The 20,469-nt window shown below is 39.9% G+C and overlaps 1 protein-coding gene and 1 pseudogene across 2 annotated transcripts in view; one reads left to right on the top strand and one right to left on the bottom strand.

Moving 5' to 3' along the window:
- The window catches only part of NECAB1 (N-terminal EF-hand calcium binding protein 1), a 194,402-nt gene that overhangs the window by 65,177 nt on the left and 108,756 nt on the right, over positions 1 to 20,469 (bottom strand). The gene's annotated exons all lie outside the window — the stretch shown is intronic.
- LOC112859489 (protein GUCD1 pseudogene) lies at positions 4,388 to 10,304 on the top strand (annotated as a pseudogene).

A 20,469-nucleotide genomic window follows, 5' to 3' on the forward strand; every position in this document is an offset into this window, starting at 1 on the left:
CCCCCATCAACCCTCAGTTTGTTCTCAGTTTTTTAAGAGTCTCTTATGCTTTGGCTGTCTCCCTCTCAGTGCTATCTTTTGAAGTATAGATCTTCTTGAATATATTAAAGTGAAAGTGATCAGTTACACCATATTCTAGATATATTACTGTGTTCTAAATCTTGTTTATGAAATCTTACTCTATGGCAAAGTTACATTTTCTAATATAAAAAACCTCTTAAATCTTTACTCTTTTTCCATACTTTTTTTGCCAAAACTATCACAAGTTAGATTTCTACAGATCTTCTATTGGTTTGAAGATATACAATTTCTGTTTTACATTGATTTTTTCTTGCTGAACTGTCTTATTCATTCCTCCTAGAATGATGATTCTATGTTTTAACTTCTCACTCAATTCTTGGTCTCTTAATCTCATATTTTCTAGACTTTTGTCTCTTTGAACCATATTCTGTGTGATATCTTCAATTCTACCTTCAAGTTCCCTTCTTCTCTTTCCCACTGTATCTAATCTACTTTTAAACTGGTATCCTGATGTTTTAATTTCAGTTAGTATATGTACTTCACTCATACCAGTTGTTTTGGTTCTTTCTCAAAATTTCTTGGTCTTTTTTGTATACTCTTGCCCAATTTCTCACATTTTTAACCCCACCATAAACTTACATGAATATATTAATATATTTATTCCCTGATGTTTTCGGTGTATACAGTTTTGGACTATGAGTTGAAACGTTTTTATAATATTGCTACATATTATTTGCAAGATTAATCCTTGAAACTTATTGGACAAGATTAAAAGAAGATTAAAAGAGGATTTTTGATTTTATTTTTGTCTAGTTCCTAGGGCTACCTTATTTTGGAATAATTTTAAATTAAATTCTTAGCTTGAGGCTACTCCCACTACACCCCACTACACAGGAAGTTTAAATGTGGCTTGAAAATTCACGAGGGCTGACTTGTAGTTATAATTCTCAGCTACCCCTTGTTTATTCAGTGCGGAGGATAATTAGAGGTAATTTTCCTTGTTGTAAAGAGTGAAACTCTTTGGGTTCCAAGTTTATGCGGTTAGTCTCTTATTGGAATTCTTAACATGCAGATGGGTCTCTTCTTGGACAGCCTCCTTGGGAGCATGGCTAGGCTTTCTCTCTTTCTCGTGCTGTTCTTTAAGTCTCAAAAAATCAAGTAAAAGGTCACTGGGTTAAAGCCAGCTTCCCAGAACTGCTTATTTCTTTGAGGTCCGTCTTTCACTTACATATTGGCATATCAGGAACCTTTACTTTCTTTCCAGGTAATTGACACATTTATGAATTAAAAAGTATATTGTGTCCATCATTTTTATTTTGTAGAAATAAGAGGATTTTTCAAGGAACTATTACTCCAGTACTGCCATAACAGATGTCGCTAATTACTTTCTATGAATTACTTTATGTAAGCCTCACAAACTTATCAAAAATTAAGTAAGGTCTTAAGGTCATAAGTTTTGACTTTTTTGTTCATGAATAATAATTGGTCTATGAGAAAAAAATTAACAAAAACCAACTTTACTTTAAAAACCTGTTGACTGTTATCATGAAAACCTACATATATAGACTAAAGTTGCTTAAAAGTTAGGACACGTTTTCTGTAGACACAGCAATATTAAAACTTTAAATTAAAAAGATAAATAACTTTCACTTTTTAAAAAAAAATTTTTTTTTTTCAACGTTTATTTATTTTTGGGACAGAGAGAGACAGAGCATGAACGGGGGAGGGGCAGAGAGAGAGGGAGACACAGAATCGGAAACAGGCTCCAGGCTCTGAGCCATCAGCCCAGAGCCTGACGCGGGGCTCGAACTCCCGGACCGCGAGATCGTGACCTGGCTGAAGTCGGACGCTTAACCGACTGCGCCACCCAGGCGCCCCAAATAACTTTCACTTTTAATGTGACAATTTGGTTACTATAAATCAGAAAATGCAGACAAACAATGTAAGATGTTAAAATGATTATTCTAGGACTTCCAGGGAATATGGCAGAGTAGAAGGACCCTAAACTCACCTCGTCCCACAGATAAAACTAAATAACACTCACATCAGTGCAAATAACCAAGAAAACAATCCGAATGCTGGCAGAACAAACTCCCGAACTAAATGTAGAGAAGAAGCCATGATGAAGAGGGTAGGGAGTATACAGTGGGGAGCTATTCTGGCCACCTGAGGGAGGGAGCAATGGGCACAGAGAGGGGCAAGAAACAGACTATCACACTGGGGAGCCTGCACAGGGAAGAAGAATTCCCACAGCATCTGGCTTTGGAAATCAGTGGGGCCGAGTTCTGTGAGTTCTTAGAACAAGCAATACTTAGAACCTAGAACTTTAAAAATCAGGAGGCTCAGCTCTGGGAGAGCCCAGAGGGCCACAGAAAGTGGAGTCCCCAGCCTTAAAGACATAGCACAACAAACAGCTCTTCTACACAGAACCAGCAGCTTGAAAAATGCTTGGGGTACACAGGAGGGAGAGTTAGTTACTAACCTCAGAGTTTGCTGAGGGACTTCTACAGGAATAAAAAGCTGGCAGGTACCATTTCCTTCCCCTGCCCCCCAGCATGGTGCTGGCATTCACTACCTAACTTGCTTACCCTATACGCCACCCTTGCCAGCTAGAGCTACCTCGGTACTCTGTGGTCCCCTCCCCCAGAAGATAGGCACAAACCTTGCCAACACTGTGTCTCCTCACCTCCCAAGGAGGATGTACACACCTCGTTAAAACTACACTTCATGACCCCACTTTGTGGAGTGGCCTAGCTGGTCAGGTCTCTCCAGTAGCTGCATGTCCCAGGGGGAAAAGGACCAGCACATGCAGCTTGCAGTACTCCACACCTACACACGCACACCTTGTAGAGCACCCTGGCTGGCTGGGTCTTCACAGTGGCTGGTCCTATCCTATGAAGAGGATCAGTGCCACCTTCTTAAAAGTGCCTGCCCTGCCCACTACTTTCAAGAGCAACAGACACAGCTAACTTTTCCTAACAGAGACAGACACAGATTGTTAGGCAAAATGCAGAGACAGAGGAATATGTTCCACATGAAAGGAAAGACAAAATTGCAGCTAGAGGCTAAGGGCTAAAGTGAAAGTGAGATAAGTAATATGCCTAATAGAGAATTTAAAGTAATGGTCATAAAGATACTCACTGGACTCGAGAAAAGAGTGAAGAACCTTAGTGAGACCCTAAACACAGAGATAAAAAAGAATCAATCAGAAATGAAGAATATACTAATGGAAGTTAAAAGTATATTTAATGGAATAGAGGAAGGCTAGGGGAAGCAGAGAAATGAATTAATGACCTGGAAGACAGAGTAATAAAAAGTAATAGAGCTAAGTGAGAGAAAAAATAATTATGCTAAATGACAAAAGACTTAGGGAACTCAATGACTCCATCAAGCATAATATTATTCCCATCATAGGGATCCCAGAAGAAGATATAAAAGAGGGTAAAAATTTATTTGAAGAAATAATATCTGAAAACTTCCCTAATCTGAAGAAACAGATATTCAGATCCAGAAGGCACAGAGATCCTCCAACGAAATCACTACAAGGTCAACACCAAAACATAGTAATTAATATGGAAAAAAGTAGTGAGAAAGAAAAAAATTTTAAATTAGCAAGAGAAAAGAAGACAGTTACATACAAGGGAAACTCCATAAAGCTATCACCATATTTTTCAGCAGAAACATTGCAGGCCAGAAGGGAATGGTATGATAACATTCAAAGTGCTTACAATCTGCAACCAAAAATACTCTATCCAGCAAGGCTATTATTCAGAATAGAAGGAGAGAGAAAGTGTTTCTCAGACAAACAAAAACTAAAGGGGTTCATGACCACTAAATCAGCCTTATAAGAAATATTAAAGGGTACTCTTTGAGTGAAAAGGAAAGACTATAACTGAGAATATGAAAAGTAGGAGACATGGAAGAAGTAAAAATAAGTATTTCTGTAAAATCAGTCAATAGATTCATAAAATCAAAGAATGTAAAAAAGGAAACCATTTACTTAAAACATAGAGGGGAAAAGAATAAAGAATGTGTTCAAACTTAAGAAACCATCAACTTCATATAGACTGCTATATGCAGAAGATGTTATATACAAACCTAATGGGTAACCACAAATTAAAAAACCAGCAATAGATATGCAAAGAATAAAGAGAAAGGAATCCAAGTATATCATTAAGGAATCTCAACAAACCATGAAAGAAAGCAAGAGAAGAAAGGAACAGAGAAAAGCTTAAAAAAGCAACAAAACAATTTTAAAAATGGCAATAAATACATATCAATAACTACTTTGAATGTAAATGGACTATAGGCTCTAATCAAAAGGCACTGGGTAACAAAGTGGATAAAAAAAACACGACCCGTCAATATGCTGCCTACAAGAGATTGTTTCAGACCTAATGACACCTGCAGGTTGAAAGTGAGGAGATGGAGGAACACTTATTATGTAAATGGATGTGAAAAGAAAGCCATGGTAGAAATATTTATATCAGATAAAATAAACGTTAAAAACAAAGATGGTAACTCTTGTTACCAAAGACAAAGAAGGGCACCAAATAGTAATAAACAGGACAATCAAACAAAATGATATAACAATTGTACATATTTATGCACCCAACACGAAAGCACCCAAATATATAAAAGAGTTAATAAACATAGAGTAACTAATCAATAGTAACACAATAATAGTAATGAACTTTAACATCCCACTTACATCAATGGACAGAGCATCCTAACAGAAAATCAACTAGGAAAACAGTGGCTTTGAATGACACACTGGACCGGAGGGACTTAACAGATGTATTCAAAACATTCCATCCTAAAACAGCAAAATACACATACTTTTCAAGTACACATGGAAAAGTCTCCAGAATAGATCACCAAAACAAGTTACAATAAATTCAAAAATATCAAAGTCATACCATGCATCATTTATGACCACAGCCTATAAAATTAGAAATAAACCACAAGAAAAAAACCGTAAAGACTACAAATACATGGAGGTTAATTACATGCAAATAAACAATTAGTGAGTCAATCAAGAAATCAAAAAAGACATAAAAAGTTACATGGAACCAGCGGTCCAAAATCTTTGGGAGGCAGCAAAAGCAGTTCTAAGGGGGAAGTTTATGACAATACAGGCCTACCTCAGGAACAAGAAAAATTTCAAATAAATAATCCAACCTTACACCTAAAGGAGCTAGAAAAAGAACAAACAAAACCTTGAATAAGCAGAAGGAATGAAATAATAAAAAACAGAGCAGAAATAAATGATATAGAAACTAAAAAAAAAAAAAAAAAAAAAAGAAACAACAAAAAAACAAAAACAAAAAAACAAAAAAACAATGGCACAGATCAATATAACCAGTAGCTAGGTCTTTAAAAGGATCAGCAAAATTGAAAAAAAATTTGTCCAGGGGCACCTGGGTGGCTCAGTCACTTAAGCATCCAACTTTGGCTCAGGTCATAATCTCATGGTTTGTGGGTTTGAGCCCCATGTCAGGCTCTGTGCTGACAACTCTGAGCCCAGAGCCTACTTTGGATTCTGTGTCTCCTCCTCTCTCCGGCTCTTGCTCTATCTGTCTCTCTTAAAAATAAATAAACATTAAAAAAAAATTTTAAAGATAAACTTTAGCCAGACTCATAAAAAAAGACAGAGAGACCTCAAACAAATCACTAATGAAAGAGAAGAAATAAAAACCAACACCACAGAAATACAGACAATTGTGAGGGAATGTTATGAAAAATTACAAGCTAACATGGATAAATTCCTAGAAACACATAAGCTACCAAAATTGAGTCAGGAAGAAATAGAAAATTTGAACAGACCAATTACCAGCAATATAGTTGATTCAGTGATCAATTTTCAATAAACAAAAGTCCTGGACCAGATGGCTGCCAGGTGAATTCTACCAAACATTTAAAAGAAGAGCTAATACCCATTCTTCTCAAACTGTTCCAAAAAGTGGAAGAGGAAGGAAATACTCCAAATTCATTCTGTGAGGCCAGCATTACCCTGATACCAAAACCAGATAAAGACACCACAAAAAAGAGAATTACAGGCCAATGTCTCTGATGAACAAAAGAACATATTTGTAAATGGCATATCAGATAAAGCATTATTAGTATCCAAAACATATAAAGACTTTTTAAAACTCAACACCTAAAAACACAAATTTTCCAATTAAAAACTGGGCAGAAGACATGAACAGGTATTTCTCCAAGGAAGACATCTAGAAGGCCAACTGACACATGAAAAAATGCTCAACATAACTCATCATGAGGAAAATGCAAATCAAAACCACAAAGAGATATCACCTCACACCTGTCAGAGTGATAAAATCAAAAACACAAGAAATAACAAGTGTTGGAGAGGATGTGGAGGAAAAGGAACCTTTGTGCACTGTTGCTGGGAATGTAAACTGTGGAAAACAGTAGTGAAGTTCTTTGAAAAGTTAAAAATAGAACTACCCTATAATCCAATAATTCCACTACTGGGTATTTACCCCCAAAATACAAAAGCACTAATTCAAAGGGATACATGTACCCTTATGTTTATTGCAGCATTACTCACAATAGCCAAAATATGGAAGCAGCCCAAGTGTCTATCAATAGATGAATGGGTATAGAAGATATGGTGTGTGTGTGTGTAAAATGGAATATTACTCCACCATAAAAAGAATGAAATCTTGCCATATTCAACATCATGAATGGAGCTAGAGAGTATTATGCTAAGCAAATTAAGTCAGAGAAATACAAATACCATATGATTTCACTTATATGTGGAATTTAAGAAATAAAACAAATGAGTAAAGAAAAAAAGCGAGAGACAAACCAAGAAACAGACTCTTAACTACAGAAAACAAACCAGTAGGTAGCAGAGGGGAGTTGGGTGGAAGGATGGGTGAAATAGATGATGGGGATTAAAGACCATACTTATCATAATGAGCACTGAGTAATGTATAGAATTATTGAATCACTATATTATACATCTGAAATTAACATAACACTGTTAACTATACTGGAATTAAAATGAAAACTTAGAAAAAATTATTATTCTAAAGCTGGATTGTTGTGGTACAAATCTATAAATTCACTAAAAGTTATTTAACCATACACTTATTGGTGAATTTTATGGTATGTAAATTATGCCTGAAGCTATTAAACCATCTATAATATATTGTTTCTTTTCTTTTTAAAAAATTTTTTTAATGTCTTATTTTTGAGAGCAAGAGAAATAGAGAGACAGAGTATGAGTGGGGGAGGGGCAGAGAGAGAGGGAGACACAGAAATTGAAGCAGGCTCCAGGCTCTGAGCTGTCAGCACAGAGCCCAACACGGGGCTCGAACTCATGAACCATGAGATCATGATCTCAGCCAAAGTCAGACATTTAACCAACTGAGCCACCCAGGCGCCCTTGTTTATTTTCTAAAAACAATTATACGTTTATTTTTAATCAGATATTTGTACTTAAAAATGCATATATCTTTTCATGCCTATAAATACTCATTTGAAATATATATATTTAAAACAAATTTAATGTTTATTTATTTTTGAAGGAGAGAGAGAGACAGCTCCAGTCTCTGAGCTGTCAGCATAGCCCAATGTGGGGCTTGAGCTCACAAATTGAGTTCATGACCGGAGCTGAAGTGGGACATTTAACCAACTGAGCCACCCAGGTACCCTATCCAATATAATTTTTAATGGCTAAATGGTATTTTCTATTATATTCATAATTTATTCATCCAATTCCATATTGTTGGACACTTGGGTTGTTTATAACAAAAACTAGAAATTATATGATGAACATGCTTCACACATATGCTTAATTATTTCCTTAAGCTAATTTCTAGGAGTGAAATTACCAAGTGTTTGTAGTTTTTTGTAAATTTTCCAACACATACAGTCCCATTATTGTGTTTGAGAGTCTTCATTTCCCTGTGTTTTTGAATAATGGGCATTACTATACTTTTTGACTGATAAACGTATATTTGAGTTTCAATTTAATTTATATTTGACCATTGATAAGCTTGGACATTCATAGAATATAAACTATAATGTGTGTGTATTATACATACATGGAGAGAGTAGGAAAACCCCTTTACATTTGTAAGCAGATAATTCAATTTATTCCTTTTCTACATATACCTCATTAGTGATATGTCTTGTACAGAGCAATTTCTATGAAATTTCAAGAAACAGGCAACTGTGGCATATTAGAAATAGAATGGGCTTTGAAATAAGAGACTGCAGGGGCATCTGGGTGGTTCAGTCGGTTCAGCTTCTGGCTCTTGATCTCAGCTCAGGTCATGATCTCATGGTTGGTGAGATCAAGCCCCTCATCTGGCTCTGCACTGATGGCATGGAGCTTGCTCGGGATTCTCTCTGCCCCTCCCCTGCTCACGCTCTCTCTCACTCTCTCTCAAAAATAAATAAATAAACTTTATTTAAAAAAATCACACAATCCAGTGTTTTAAGTTTATTTATTTTGAAAGGGGGGTGCCCAAGTAGGAGAGGGGGGAGAGAGAGAGAGAGAGAGAGAGAGAGAGAGAGAGAGAGAGAATATCCCAAGAAGGCTCCAGGCTGTCAGCTCAGAGCCAGACAAGAGGCTTGATCTCACCAACTGTGAGATCACGACCTGAGCTGAGACCAAGAGTCAGAAGCTCAGCCACACACAAAGCCGATGTGGGGCTTGATCTGATGAACCGTGAGATCATGACCTGTGCTGAAATCAAGAGTGGGATGCTTAACCGACTGAGCCATCCAGGCACCCCTCTGGTTTTTTATTCTTGAAAGAATCAGTAGGAAAGTCACCTTAGCAAGGTGGCATAGTAAGAAGCCTTGAGCCCTCCTCCTTGCATAAACAAGGATTTAGCAACAACTCACAGACAAATCCAAAAACTAATCAACGTCTCCTGCACCCTGGGCATACATAAAACCAGGTTCACTGAAGCCACTGGTGGGGATGCTTTCTTGTCAGAGTCCGTAGCCCTGGAACAGCACTACATGATCAGGATTAGTTTACAGCTTTTCTCAGTAGAGGTAAAAGGATTGGTCTGTGTATCTAGCGCTGCAACTTTGCAAGAGGACTCCCCAAAGGACTGGCTTCTGTCTTGCCAGTCTTGGCGCTCTGGCAGGCCTGGCACAGGCTAGCTACCTGGTGAAAACCGAAATAGATCCTCCATGGATCATCTGCCATGCTCCGCACGGACTGAGCGGATGAAAATCCCAGCTCTCAGCCTCCACCTGAAGAGGGAAAGAGTGTTCCATGCATCTAGCGCTCCAACTTCTCCACGGCTTCCCACAACAGTTATTCAAGTTGAAATGAAAGAACACGAAATAGCAACCGCAGAGCATTAGAGACTCACTAATAAAGGTAAATGTCGCATACAGGAGGCTGTATTACTGTAATAGTGGTAGGTAAGTCATTTTTAATTCTAGCATAAAAGTTAAAAGAGGCCTTCTCTTCCCCGGCCCCCCAGCAAGTGGCGGTGGCGGCGGCGGAGGAACCTGACCTGCACCGGCCCCACTCCTGCCCCGGTCAAAGCCGAAGCTGCAGCGGGCGCCCCAGGCGGGGGCCGCGGGCGCCCCGCGCGGCCCGGGTTATGGGGGCGGAGGCAGAGGGGACGCCGCTGGCACCCGGAGACTTTGTGCGGCTGTCCGTGCCCATCATCCAGCAGCTCTACCCCTGGGACTGCGGCCTGGCCTGCTCCAAGATGGTGCTGCGGTGCCTGGGCCAGCTGGGCGACAGTGAGTTCGAGGGCGCCCTGCAGGAGCCGCGACTAACCAGGGGCATCTGGACTACTGACCTGGCCTACCTAATGCGCCACTGTGGCGTGAGGCACCGTTTCTGCACGCAGACCCTGGGCGTTGACAAGGGCTACAAGAACTAGTCCTTCTACAGGAAGCACTTTGACACAGAGGAGACCCGGGTGAACCAGGTGTTTGCACAAGCCAAGGCTTGCAAGGTGCCGGTGGAAAAATGCACAGTGAGCGTGCAGGATATCCAGGAGCACCTGGCACAGGGCCACGTGGCCATCGTGCTGGTGAACTCTGGGGTGTTGCACTGCGACCTCGGCTCCGGTCCTGTCGCCTACCGCTGCTTCGCCCCCAGCGGCCGCCGCTGCTTCTGCCAGACCCCTGACCACCAGGGCCGCTTCACTGTGCTGCCTGGCTGCAACCGGGGCACTGGCTGCATCCTCTACAACAACCCAGCCTGTGCTGACCAAATGTGCGGCACCAGCATCAGTAACTTCGAGGAAGCCAGAACCACTCATGGCACATAAGCCCATGTGACAAAGCCCCAGGGAAGTCTTGGAGCCCAAGGCGTGCCTGCTTTGCCCACCAGCGTTGCGCGTGTCATCACATCACTTACCCCGCACACCTGCTGGTTGCTGGAGGCCTCCGCAGAGCATCTGAGTAGAGCTTCCCCGGGGACCCCAGGCCTGACTCCAACCATGCCCAGGGGACCTCCACAGTCCCCTCTGTTGCCTGCAAACCAGACCCAGGTGGAGAAGCCTGACATCGCCTCCCCACAGACCTGGGTGCCGAGCCCTGGAGAAGCCGCCTGTCAGGATGGCATCGGTGTGTTTGGAGACCATGTAGCCAACCCCGGCTCCCAGGGCTGGGGACTCCTCCCAGGGGGACTCCCCCCTGTCCCCCAGAAGTGCTATAGACCTCCTCCCTGCGCCCTTTGGTGAATGCTGCCACTCCCTCCCGCCTCCCCGTGGGTCCAAGTTCCTGTGGCTGGTTGTCAGGCCTCTGGGCCCTCAGGAGGGCTGGGCCTCAGGCCAAAAGGACCCTGAACCTCACCCCGCACCCTCCAGGTACTATAGCATTGTAGGGTGGAGGGCCCTGAGGGGAGGAGACAGGGCCCTGGCTCTTCCTGGCTGGCAGTGCTGAATATACTCTGAGAATGCCTGACCCTGAGGGCCAAGAACAGCCACTTGAGTCCCAAAGCTCCCCCCCCCCCCAACCCATGAGGCCTCCTGACACTAGCCTAAGCCCTGACAGTGGGGCCCATTCTCTGGGTATAGGGAGCCCCAAGCCTCACGGTGCTGGAGGTGCTGGGGTGCTAGGGCCTGCACTCCTGAGGCAGTGGGGGGGATAGCCTGTGGCCTCCCACCCACCCCAGTGTTCATGCCAGGACATTTTGCACAGAACACTGGGTCTCTTTTTTCTTGACAGAGGAGGGTAATACCTGCCCAGAATCACACAGCACTGCACGTAGCATGGACCATTTGTTTTTTGGTGGTGGTGGTGGTTTTTTTGAGATTTAAGCTTTCGCTTGTGGGGAGTGAGGGTCACCCTCAAGTAAGACAATAATAGTGAGATTCAGGGACTTCAGAACCACGGACACCTCTGTTCAGAGGGCAGATAAGCCAGCCCAAGTTCTCTTTCAAAGAGAAAGGGACTCACAGCTGGTGGGCTGAGTGCCAGGACCCCTCACCTTGTAGACAAAATCCGGCCATCAGTCTGGGGAGAGTATATCCAGGACAGTGGTGGGGCTGGGTCTTGAATGCAGGTCTGTACCTAAAAACTAAGGGAAATGGATCATTCCCAAAGGGGCTGAGGACACCCACCCCTCGCGAGCGGTCATTGGCAAGGGAGCAAGGCTGCCCCAAGAGCCACACGGCAGCTGCCATCCCTCCGGACCGCAAACCATGCTCAGCATCTGCTCCCACCAGCTGGCTGGCGCCCCACCACCACGGCTGCTCTGAGGGGCAGAGGTGGGCTCTGTTTATGAGGGCTGTCAGACCACCCAGCCGAATCGCTCCTCGGCACCAGATGCAGCCTTTGGCCGAGACGGAGGCGCTATTAGCTGGTTAGCTAACAGGTCAGCCAGCCTGGTTTCAGAGACTAGCATTGCCTTCAGACTGGTCTTGTCTCTTTTGCCTTGATGCGGGGTGGCCCAACATCCCAGGGAACTCTGGTGTCATGCCCAGGAGCACCATGTGTGGCAGCTGAGGTTTGGGCGTCCTCAGGAAGGGTCTGGCTACAATTGTGGTAAGAATGGATGCATCAAGGAAGGCAATGAGGAAGCGAAGCTTTGGACGACTGGTGGGGCGTCATCGAGAGCGGCCTCCAAGGAGAGTGGTCACAGCACCTCAGTCCATCGTGCGACATTTAGAAACACTTAGTCCCTGGGCAGGCCACAAGTTAGAGGTCACCCATCTGGCAGATTAACAAGAAAGCTACCTGTGCCTGAGACGGTGCCATATGCGGGGGGAGGGTCATGGGGGTAGGATGCAAACCACACTACGTTGTGTTCTTGCACATGGCATGAAAATAAGGCTGGAGAGAGCCCAGACTTCAGGAACTTCTGCCCATAGCATGTGGCACCCATGACCCCTGTCCACATGCTAGGGGCCCAGCGAAGCCACACTGGACGGTTGGTTTTGTTCACTGCAGCCACACAGGGACAAAAGGGATTTTTTGCATTGCAGAGATTTTATATATATATATATACATATACATATACATATTCATATACATATTCATATTCATATATCTATATTGTTTATAATGAACCACTCTCAATAAACATTATTCTCACTACAAAATAAAAAAAAAAGTTAAAAGAGAAAGTATTACAATAGAACTGTAACCAAAATACATTAAAAGATACACAGTATGAATGCACATAAATTGTGACAGTAACAACATGTGGGTGGGAGGAGAAGCTAAAGTGTAGAGTTTTTGTATGTGATTAAACTTATCTTTTTAAAACAGACTGCTATAATTATAAGACGTTTTATGTAAGCCCTAAGATATCCATCAAAATAATACCTATAAATGTTACACAAAGAAAAAGAGAAAGCAAAGCCTATTAATACCAAAAAGAAGTCAAAAAAAATATAAGGGAAGACAGCAAGAGGACAAGACAGACAAAGGAACAAGGCTAACAGAAAACAACAAAATGGCAATAGTAAATCTTTCCCTATCAATGATTGCTTTACATATAAATGGATTAAATTCCCTAATAAAAACGCATAATATGCCTGAATGGATTAAAACAAAACAAAACAAAACAAAATGCACAAATTGCTCTATAGGAAACTCATTTCAGTTTTAAGGACACACATAGGCTGAAAGTGAGAAGATGGAAAAATATATTACAGGGAAATGGTAACCTAAAGAGAGGAGTGGGTACACTTACACCACACAAAGTAAACTTCAATTCAAAAATTCTCTCAAGAGACAAAGGATATTATACAATGATAAAACAGTCAATCCACCAGAAAGAAATAACAGTTATAAATTGTATATGCATTCAACATCAGATCACCTAAATATATAATGTAAACACTGACAGAACTAAAAGGAGAAATAGACAAAAACATAATAATAGGACACTTCAATAACCCACTTTCTAAATGGACAGAACACTCACACAGTAAGGAACCATAAGATCTGAACCACACTATAGATCAAATGGACATACAGACATATTCAGAACATTCCATCCAACATCAGGAGAATGCACAGTCTCTTCAAACACATAAATATTCTCCAGGGAAAATCATATGCTGGACCATAAAAGAAGTCATAATTTTAAAAAGATTGAAATCATATCAAGTACCTTTTCTAACCACAATGGTGGAAATCATTAACAGGAGAAAAACTGGAAAACTCACAAATATGTGCAACTTAACACATTCCTGAATAACCAGTGGGTCAAAGTAGAAATTAAAAAAAAAAAGTGAGACTAATGAAAATAGAAACACAATATACCAAAACTTATGGAATGTGAAAAAAAGCAGTTCTAAGAGGAAAATATGTTGTTCTAAACATCTACATAGAAGATAGATATCAAATAAACAACCTAACTTTATACTTCAAAGCGCTAGAAAAAGAACAAGCTATGATTAAATTTAGCAGAAGAAAGAAAATAAAGATTAGAGCAGAGATAAGTGAAATAGAGGATAGCAAAATAATAGAAAATTAACAAAACTCAGAAATGGTTTTCTGAAAAGAAACAAAAGTGATGAACACTTAGCTAGTTGAGAGAAAGAGAGAGAGAGAGAGAGAAGACTCAAATAAATAAAACCAGAAATAAAGAAGAGACATAATGGATGTCACAGAAATATAAAGGATCATAAGAGACTAGTATGAATATATGCCAACAAATTGGATGACCTAGAAAAAATGGATAAATTTCTAGAAACATACAACCTACTATGAATAATCATGATGAAATAGACATTCTCAACAGGTCTATAACTAGTATGGAGATTGAATCAGTAATCAAACACCTCTCAACAAAGACAGACACAGGTCCGGATGGCTTTGCTGGTGAATTCTACCAAATATTTAAAGAAGAATTAACATGAATACTTCTTAAACTCTTCCAGAAAACTGACAGCTAGTGAACATTCCCAATTTTATAAATTCAGCTTTAATGCTAAAGCCAGACAAGGATACTACAAGAAAAACTACACACCAATAGCCCTAAAGAATGTAATGCCAAACTCATCACCAAAATACTGGCAAACCAAATCCAACAGCACTTAAGAGGATCATACACCATGACTGAGTGGGATTTATCCCTGGAATGCAAGAGTGGCTCAACAGGAAAATCAATTAATATACCACATTACAGAATAAAAGATAAAATCACATGATAATCTCAATAGATTTGAGAAAACGTTTGAATAGATTCAATATCCTTTCATGATAAAAATGCTCAACAAACTAGAAATACAAGTACTCCACAACATAATAAAGACCATACATGAGAAACCCACAGCTAAAATCACACTTTATGGCGAAAAACTAAAAGCTTTTCCTTTAAGAGCAGGGACGAGGCAAGAATACCCACTCTTGCCACTTCCATTCAACATAGTACTGGAAGTCCTAGCCAGAGCAATTAAGCAAGAAAAAGAAAGAAAAATATCCAAATCAGAAAGAAAGAAAGAAGAAATACTCCCCCTGTTTGAAGACCATATGACCATGTACATAGAAAGCCCCAAAACTTCCATAAAAATACCGTTAGAACTAATTCTTTAGTTCTAACACAAACTCCCTAAGATGGTAAAATATGAAAACAGCACACAAAAAATCAATTGCATTTCTATACACTATTAGAAAAGGACGTTAGGAAAATAATCCCATTTAAAATATTATCAAAGAGAATAAAATATTTAGGAGTAATCTTTTTTTTTAATTTTTGAATTACATCCTAGTTAGTTAGCATATAGTGCAATAATGTTTTCAGAAGTAGATTCCAGTGACTCATTCCCTATGTATAACACCCAGTGCACATCCCAAAAAGTGCTCCTTAATGCCCCTTACCCAGGTATCCCCTCCCCCCACCCACAGCCCCTCCAGCAACCCCCTCCAGCTTGTTCTCTGTAATTAAGAGTCTCTTATGGTTTGCCCCCTCCCTGTTTTTATATTCTTTTTGCTTCCTTTCCCTTATGTTCATCTGTTTTATACCTTAAATTCCTCATATGAGTGAAGTCATATGATATTTAACCAAGAAGTTTAAAGATTTGTACACTGAAAAGTATAAAATACTGATTAAAGAAATTTTAAAGCAGATACAAATAAATGGAAAGATATCTCCTGTTCATGGGTTAGAAGAACTAATATGAAAATGTCTATTCTACCCAAAATGATCTACATATTTAATGTAATCTCTATCAAAATCCCAAGAATATTTTTTATGAAAATGAACAATCCTATAATTCACATAGAACCACAGGAGACCCTGAACAGCCAAAGCAATGCTGAAGTACAACAAAAGTGGAGGCATCATACCTCATAATTTCAAAATATCTTTAAGAATTACAGTAATCAAAACAGGATGCTACTAGCATAAGACAAGCATTCATAAAGTGGAATAGAATAGAGAGCCCAGATGTGAATCCATGCATATCTGATCAACTGATCTTTGACAAGGAGGACAAGAATACACAATAGGGAATGAAGTATTTCTTCAACAAATAGTGGTGGGAAAACTGGATATTCACAATCAAAAAGAATGAATTTGGACCTTGAACACTCCCATGTTCACTGCAGCACTATTCACAATAGCCAAGATATGGCAATGACCTAAATATCCATAGACAGATGACTACATAAAGAAAATGTGGTATATACAGACAATGGAATACAGCCTTAAATTTAAAAAAGAGGAACTTCTGTAATACGTGACAACATGAATGAACCTTCAAGATAATATGGTAAGTACAAGAAGCAGGTCATGGAAAAATAAAGACCGCATAATTCCATTTGTATGAGGTATCTAAAATAGTCATATTCAAAGAATCAAAGAGTAGAACAGGGATTTCCAGGGGCTGGTAGGGAAGGTGAAATGGAGAGTCACTAACCAACAGGCTCTAAGTCTGTTAAGCAAGACGAATAACTCTAGAGATCTGCTGTATAATGTTAGAAATTATAGTCAATAATAATGTATGGTACATTTAAAAGTTTTAGAGGACTGATCTCATGTTAAGTGTTCTTACCACAGTAAAATACATCAATAAATAAGTAAAAATAATAAAGTTTGAGAACCCTGAGATAAACAGAAACTTTTCCGAACCTCTGTTTTCAAATGACTCTTACCACATGAGTGTCTTTTTTTTTTTTTTTTTTTTAAACAAAAGCTTTATCTTCAAACTCACTGACCAATCTTTGGAAAAAAAAGGACAAGATAAAATGTGTATATGAGTACCTCTTATTTACTGAATATCCCTTTGTGAAGGTGCATTAAAGAAGGAAATAAAACCACCTGCTTTTGCAGTATAGATTAAAAAGCATTCATTCAACAAACACGTAACATTAACACACACAAAACATAAAGAGTGCAAACAATGTTTTAGCCAAACACTAAATACACATAGAGCTTATTAAATAGGGAGCATTCTCAACATCAGTTAAGTGTGTATAACTATTAAAAAGTCTCATTTTGAATGAGAGAGATATTTAACAACAATAACAGGGTATATATAGTCTGATATGTGGAAAACAAAATTCAGTATCAAAAATCACTAAATTTCATGAGCAATCAGCTAATCAACCAAAGACTATGCATTATAGAGCTGGAAGGGACCACTGAGTCTAAATTTCTCATTTTCAAAATGAGGTTCAAACATATTAAGGATAATTTGCTTGAAATCACACACCTCTTCTAGACTAGACTAGAATACAGGTGTCCTTTTCCTTCTGCCCCTATCAAAAAGTGTTTAAGCCACAGAAAGCCTCTTGATCATTCCTGACTCATTGTTAAGCATCTCTGGAGAGAAACAGCAAGTTCCAGTCTCATGAGGCTATGAAGGGCAGAGGTTCTTGATTATAAAATCGCGCCCTTAAGAGCACTGTTGGAAGGAAAGCTTTTCAGAACAGAAAATAAGCAATTACAAAGGAGGAAATACATCATCTAAATGGCAGCTGAACTTCTCTTTAAGCGGACAGTAGCAAAAAGACAGCATAATTTCTCGAGCAGAGACACTTAAATCACATCAGCATCAGGTTTTTCTCAGAAACATTTACAGCCTTCAGGTAAGGATTTATGGAAGCCTATACTGGAATTAGTATCTCTAGGCTGACAGTGATTTTATTTATAATTTCCTATTCCTCTTTCATATTTGATAGGTTTTTTGTGTTCTGTATGGAATCACTCAAAAACTTTAATACTGAAATGTAAAATTAAGATTCCAGAAGAAACAAATATATGTTATACTCACTATCCGTCAATCTACTTGTCACCCCTGAGATAAAAACATTCAGATAAGCATAATGATTAAAGTACATTTATGTTATTAAAACGTATCAAGGAAATGACGGAACAAAATTAATTCACTTATTATGTAAACAATAAAAAGCAAACTTCAAGTAGGCACTTTGAGCTTCAGGCTTCGGGTAGTATAAAAAATGAAAAGACTAAGACCGTGATAAAACTCTGATAGGAATCTTGATTATTTCTTAACAAAAGGATTCATTTTAATCAGAAGCTTAGATTTTGTTCCTTTGCCATGGCAACAGATGTAGAATCATGTACCTGGAAGGTTACAATGATAATCTTCATTATGCTCACAAAAGGCTCTGTGTTAACAGTTTAGTGATTGGACCAGAAGGAACCAGTTTGAGTATTTCTACTCAGTTCTACGTAATATTTTTTTGATGCTCATGGAGGATGTGATTCTATGGACAGTCTTGGCCATTAACTCACAGTATGACTTTAAGTCCATTAACTCCTCTGTGTTTTTTTCCACAAATCTGTGGGAACATTGGTCTCAGTTTTCATCCCAGAACAGGTTAGGTCTGTATTCACTGGTTTATCTAGTGCTGAATGCAAAGAAAAGAACGACTTTTTTACTTTTTTTTATCAGCAGGTGAAGAAATTCTCTCATCATGCTCTACCCTTCTTGTCATATGACCTCAAAAAATGTCAACATGGGGACACGCAGAACACACAGAGTCATGGCCATTCTGCTCCAGGCATCCTGATATTTGACATGGTCCATGAATGTCCCCGCTCCAATATATAAGGATTGAAGTCAGTTGCCTCCCTGTTGAGCAACTATTTTCTTATTGAAATGAAGAAAGTGAGTCTGTAATATGAAACGTGGAAACTCTAATTAAACTCTGAGAAAAGCAGAAGGAAGCTTTTATTTCTTCTGATGAGGGATGGTGCCTTCACAGCACCTCATTAAATACTAATGTGGTGCTCAGAGATTGTGGGTCCTGTCCTTTGACTCTCATCAGGCCTTCAACCACCTTTTGCTAAGTTATTAGATGACAAAGGCTTTAGGTCTTTTCCTTCCCAGAGACATCTGCTTTTAAAAACTTGTAAACACTGGACTCTTATGGACTGAAAAGTCTTTGAGACTTAAGAGAAATGGGTATTTGAAGGTGGATGTTTCAAGAATTCCTGAATCCTTGCCCGTGCTCTGAGATCACATTCTTGTGGTAGGTGGAGGTTCCCTGAGAACAGAACCTGTTCCACCTGCTGCTCCTTAGGGTTCCTCTGCAATCCTCCTGCCACTTTCTCTATAGGCTACTCCCAGCCACTGATTGAGCACAGGGAAAGTTCAAGAACTGGGCCATTTCTGCCTGATGTGGGGCTCCCTACTGGCCTGGTCAGGACTTTCTTGGTGGCTCTTCCTGCCCCACTTTCATGTTTCTGTCCAGGTGTCAGACTGGCACCACAGTCTGAAGGTTCTTCCCACAACTCCTGCTTCCTCTTCCCTTTTCCCTTCACAGAGAATCTCTTGAATTCCTAATTCCATCTTGGCATCTGCTGAGAATGAAAGCAGACTCAGTACTCCATGAATATTTGTTGTGCCAGATGAAGGAATCTCAAGATGAACCAAATGAACTCTTAGGGGAGGTGAAGAGAGTGGTGAAAACTTAGATCGAGCACCTGTAATTTTCCAGGTGTTCAACTGGGAGAGTCTTGGTGCAGTTGGGCTAAAAGAGAAGTTGAGTTAAAGTTTTCTCAATGATTGATATGTATTAAATGCTCACTAAATAGTAGCTATTCCTATTAATAAGAGTTAACTGGACTGTGTAGCAAGGTCATGTGGGTAGGAGATACTGAGGTCATGGAAGATGGCAAAGAACCAAGCACAAGAAGAGGTCAGAAGTATGAAAGCAGCATGGTCCAAGCAGTACTCTGGGCTCAGCCACTTGGCACAGCAGAGAATGCCCTGGGAGCTCTGCTTCTATTCAAGTTTGGGGCCTTCTAGGAAATGTTCAGCTCTAGGTGGCCCCCAGTATTGAATTTGTTCATTTTTCAGGGCTCTGTGGTTTTATAGGTTTCTAAATGGTTAATATCATCTCTGATTTCAGCAAAGTCGGGGGGGGGGGGGGCGGATACCAGTAATTAATCCATTAGTGGTACTACTCCAGGTCTAAAGACAAGGCTATATTTTCAATTTGGATTTGGGGCCCCAAGTGGAAATGGATGGAAGAAGGGGTGAGAGCACACTCTTGGGGTAAGACCCTGACTCCTTCCTATCTGAACTTATTCTCAAAGAGTACTCCCAGGCTCGGCAGTTAGCTTTTCCATCTGCTTAAAGTGCAACTCCATAGTTAAGTGTGTGATGGTGGGCTTTTCTCAACTGTGGTTCGATTAAAGAGACTTTCCAGATGTCAGATATCATGTTGAGGCCACACTCTTCACCTCCTAAGAGAGCATCGTCCATGACTAGGAAAATTCTACAGAATACTACACAGGATACAGAGCCTACAGAAAAACAAGCATCACATCCTGTAGCAACAGTAAATACAAAAAGGAATATTTTTTAAACCAACTGATTGTTCTCAAAGCTATCTAAATCATCTGTCAGCAGTAACTTTCAGAAGGCAGCTCCAGATTCCTTAGTAAATTAACCCTACAAGTGAAAGCAATCCTAATTCATTACATGCCGGTACACTTGCCACAAACATAATTAGTTTAGTCTCATAAGAGCATCATTTTTGAGAGGTTAATAAATCCATCCA

The sequence above is a fragment of the Puma concolor genome, chromosome F2 (genome assembly GCF_028749965.1).
Source record: "Puma concolor isolate L17-30 chromosome F2, mPumCon1.1.hap2, whole genome shotgun sequence".
NCBI lineage: Eukaryota > Metazoa > Chordata > Mammalia > Carnivora > Felidae > Puma > Puma concolor.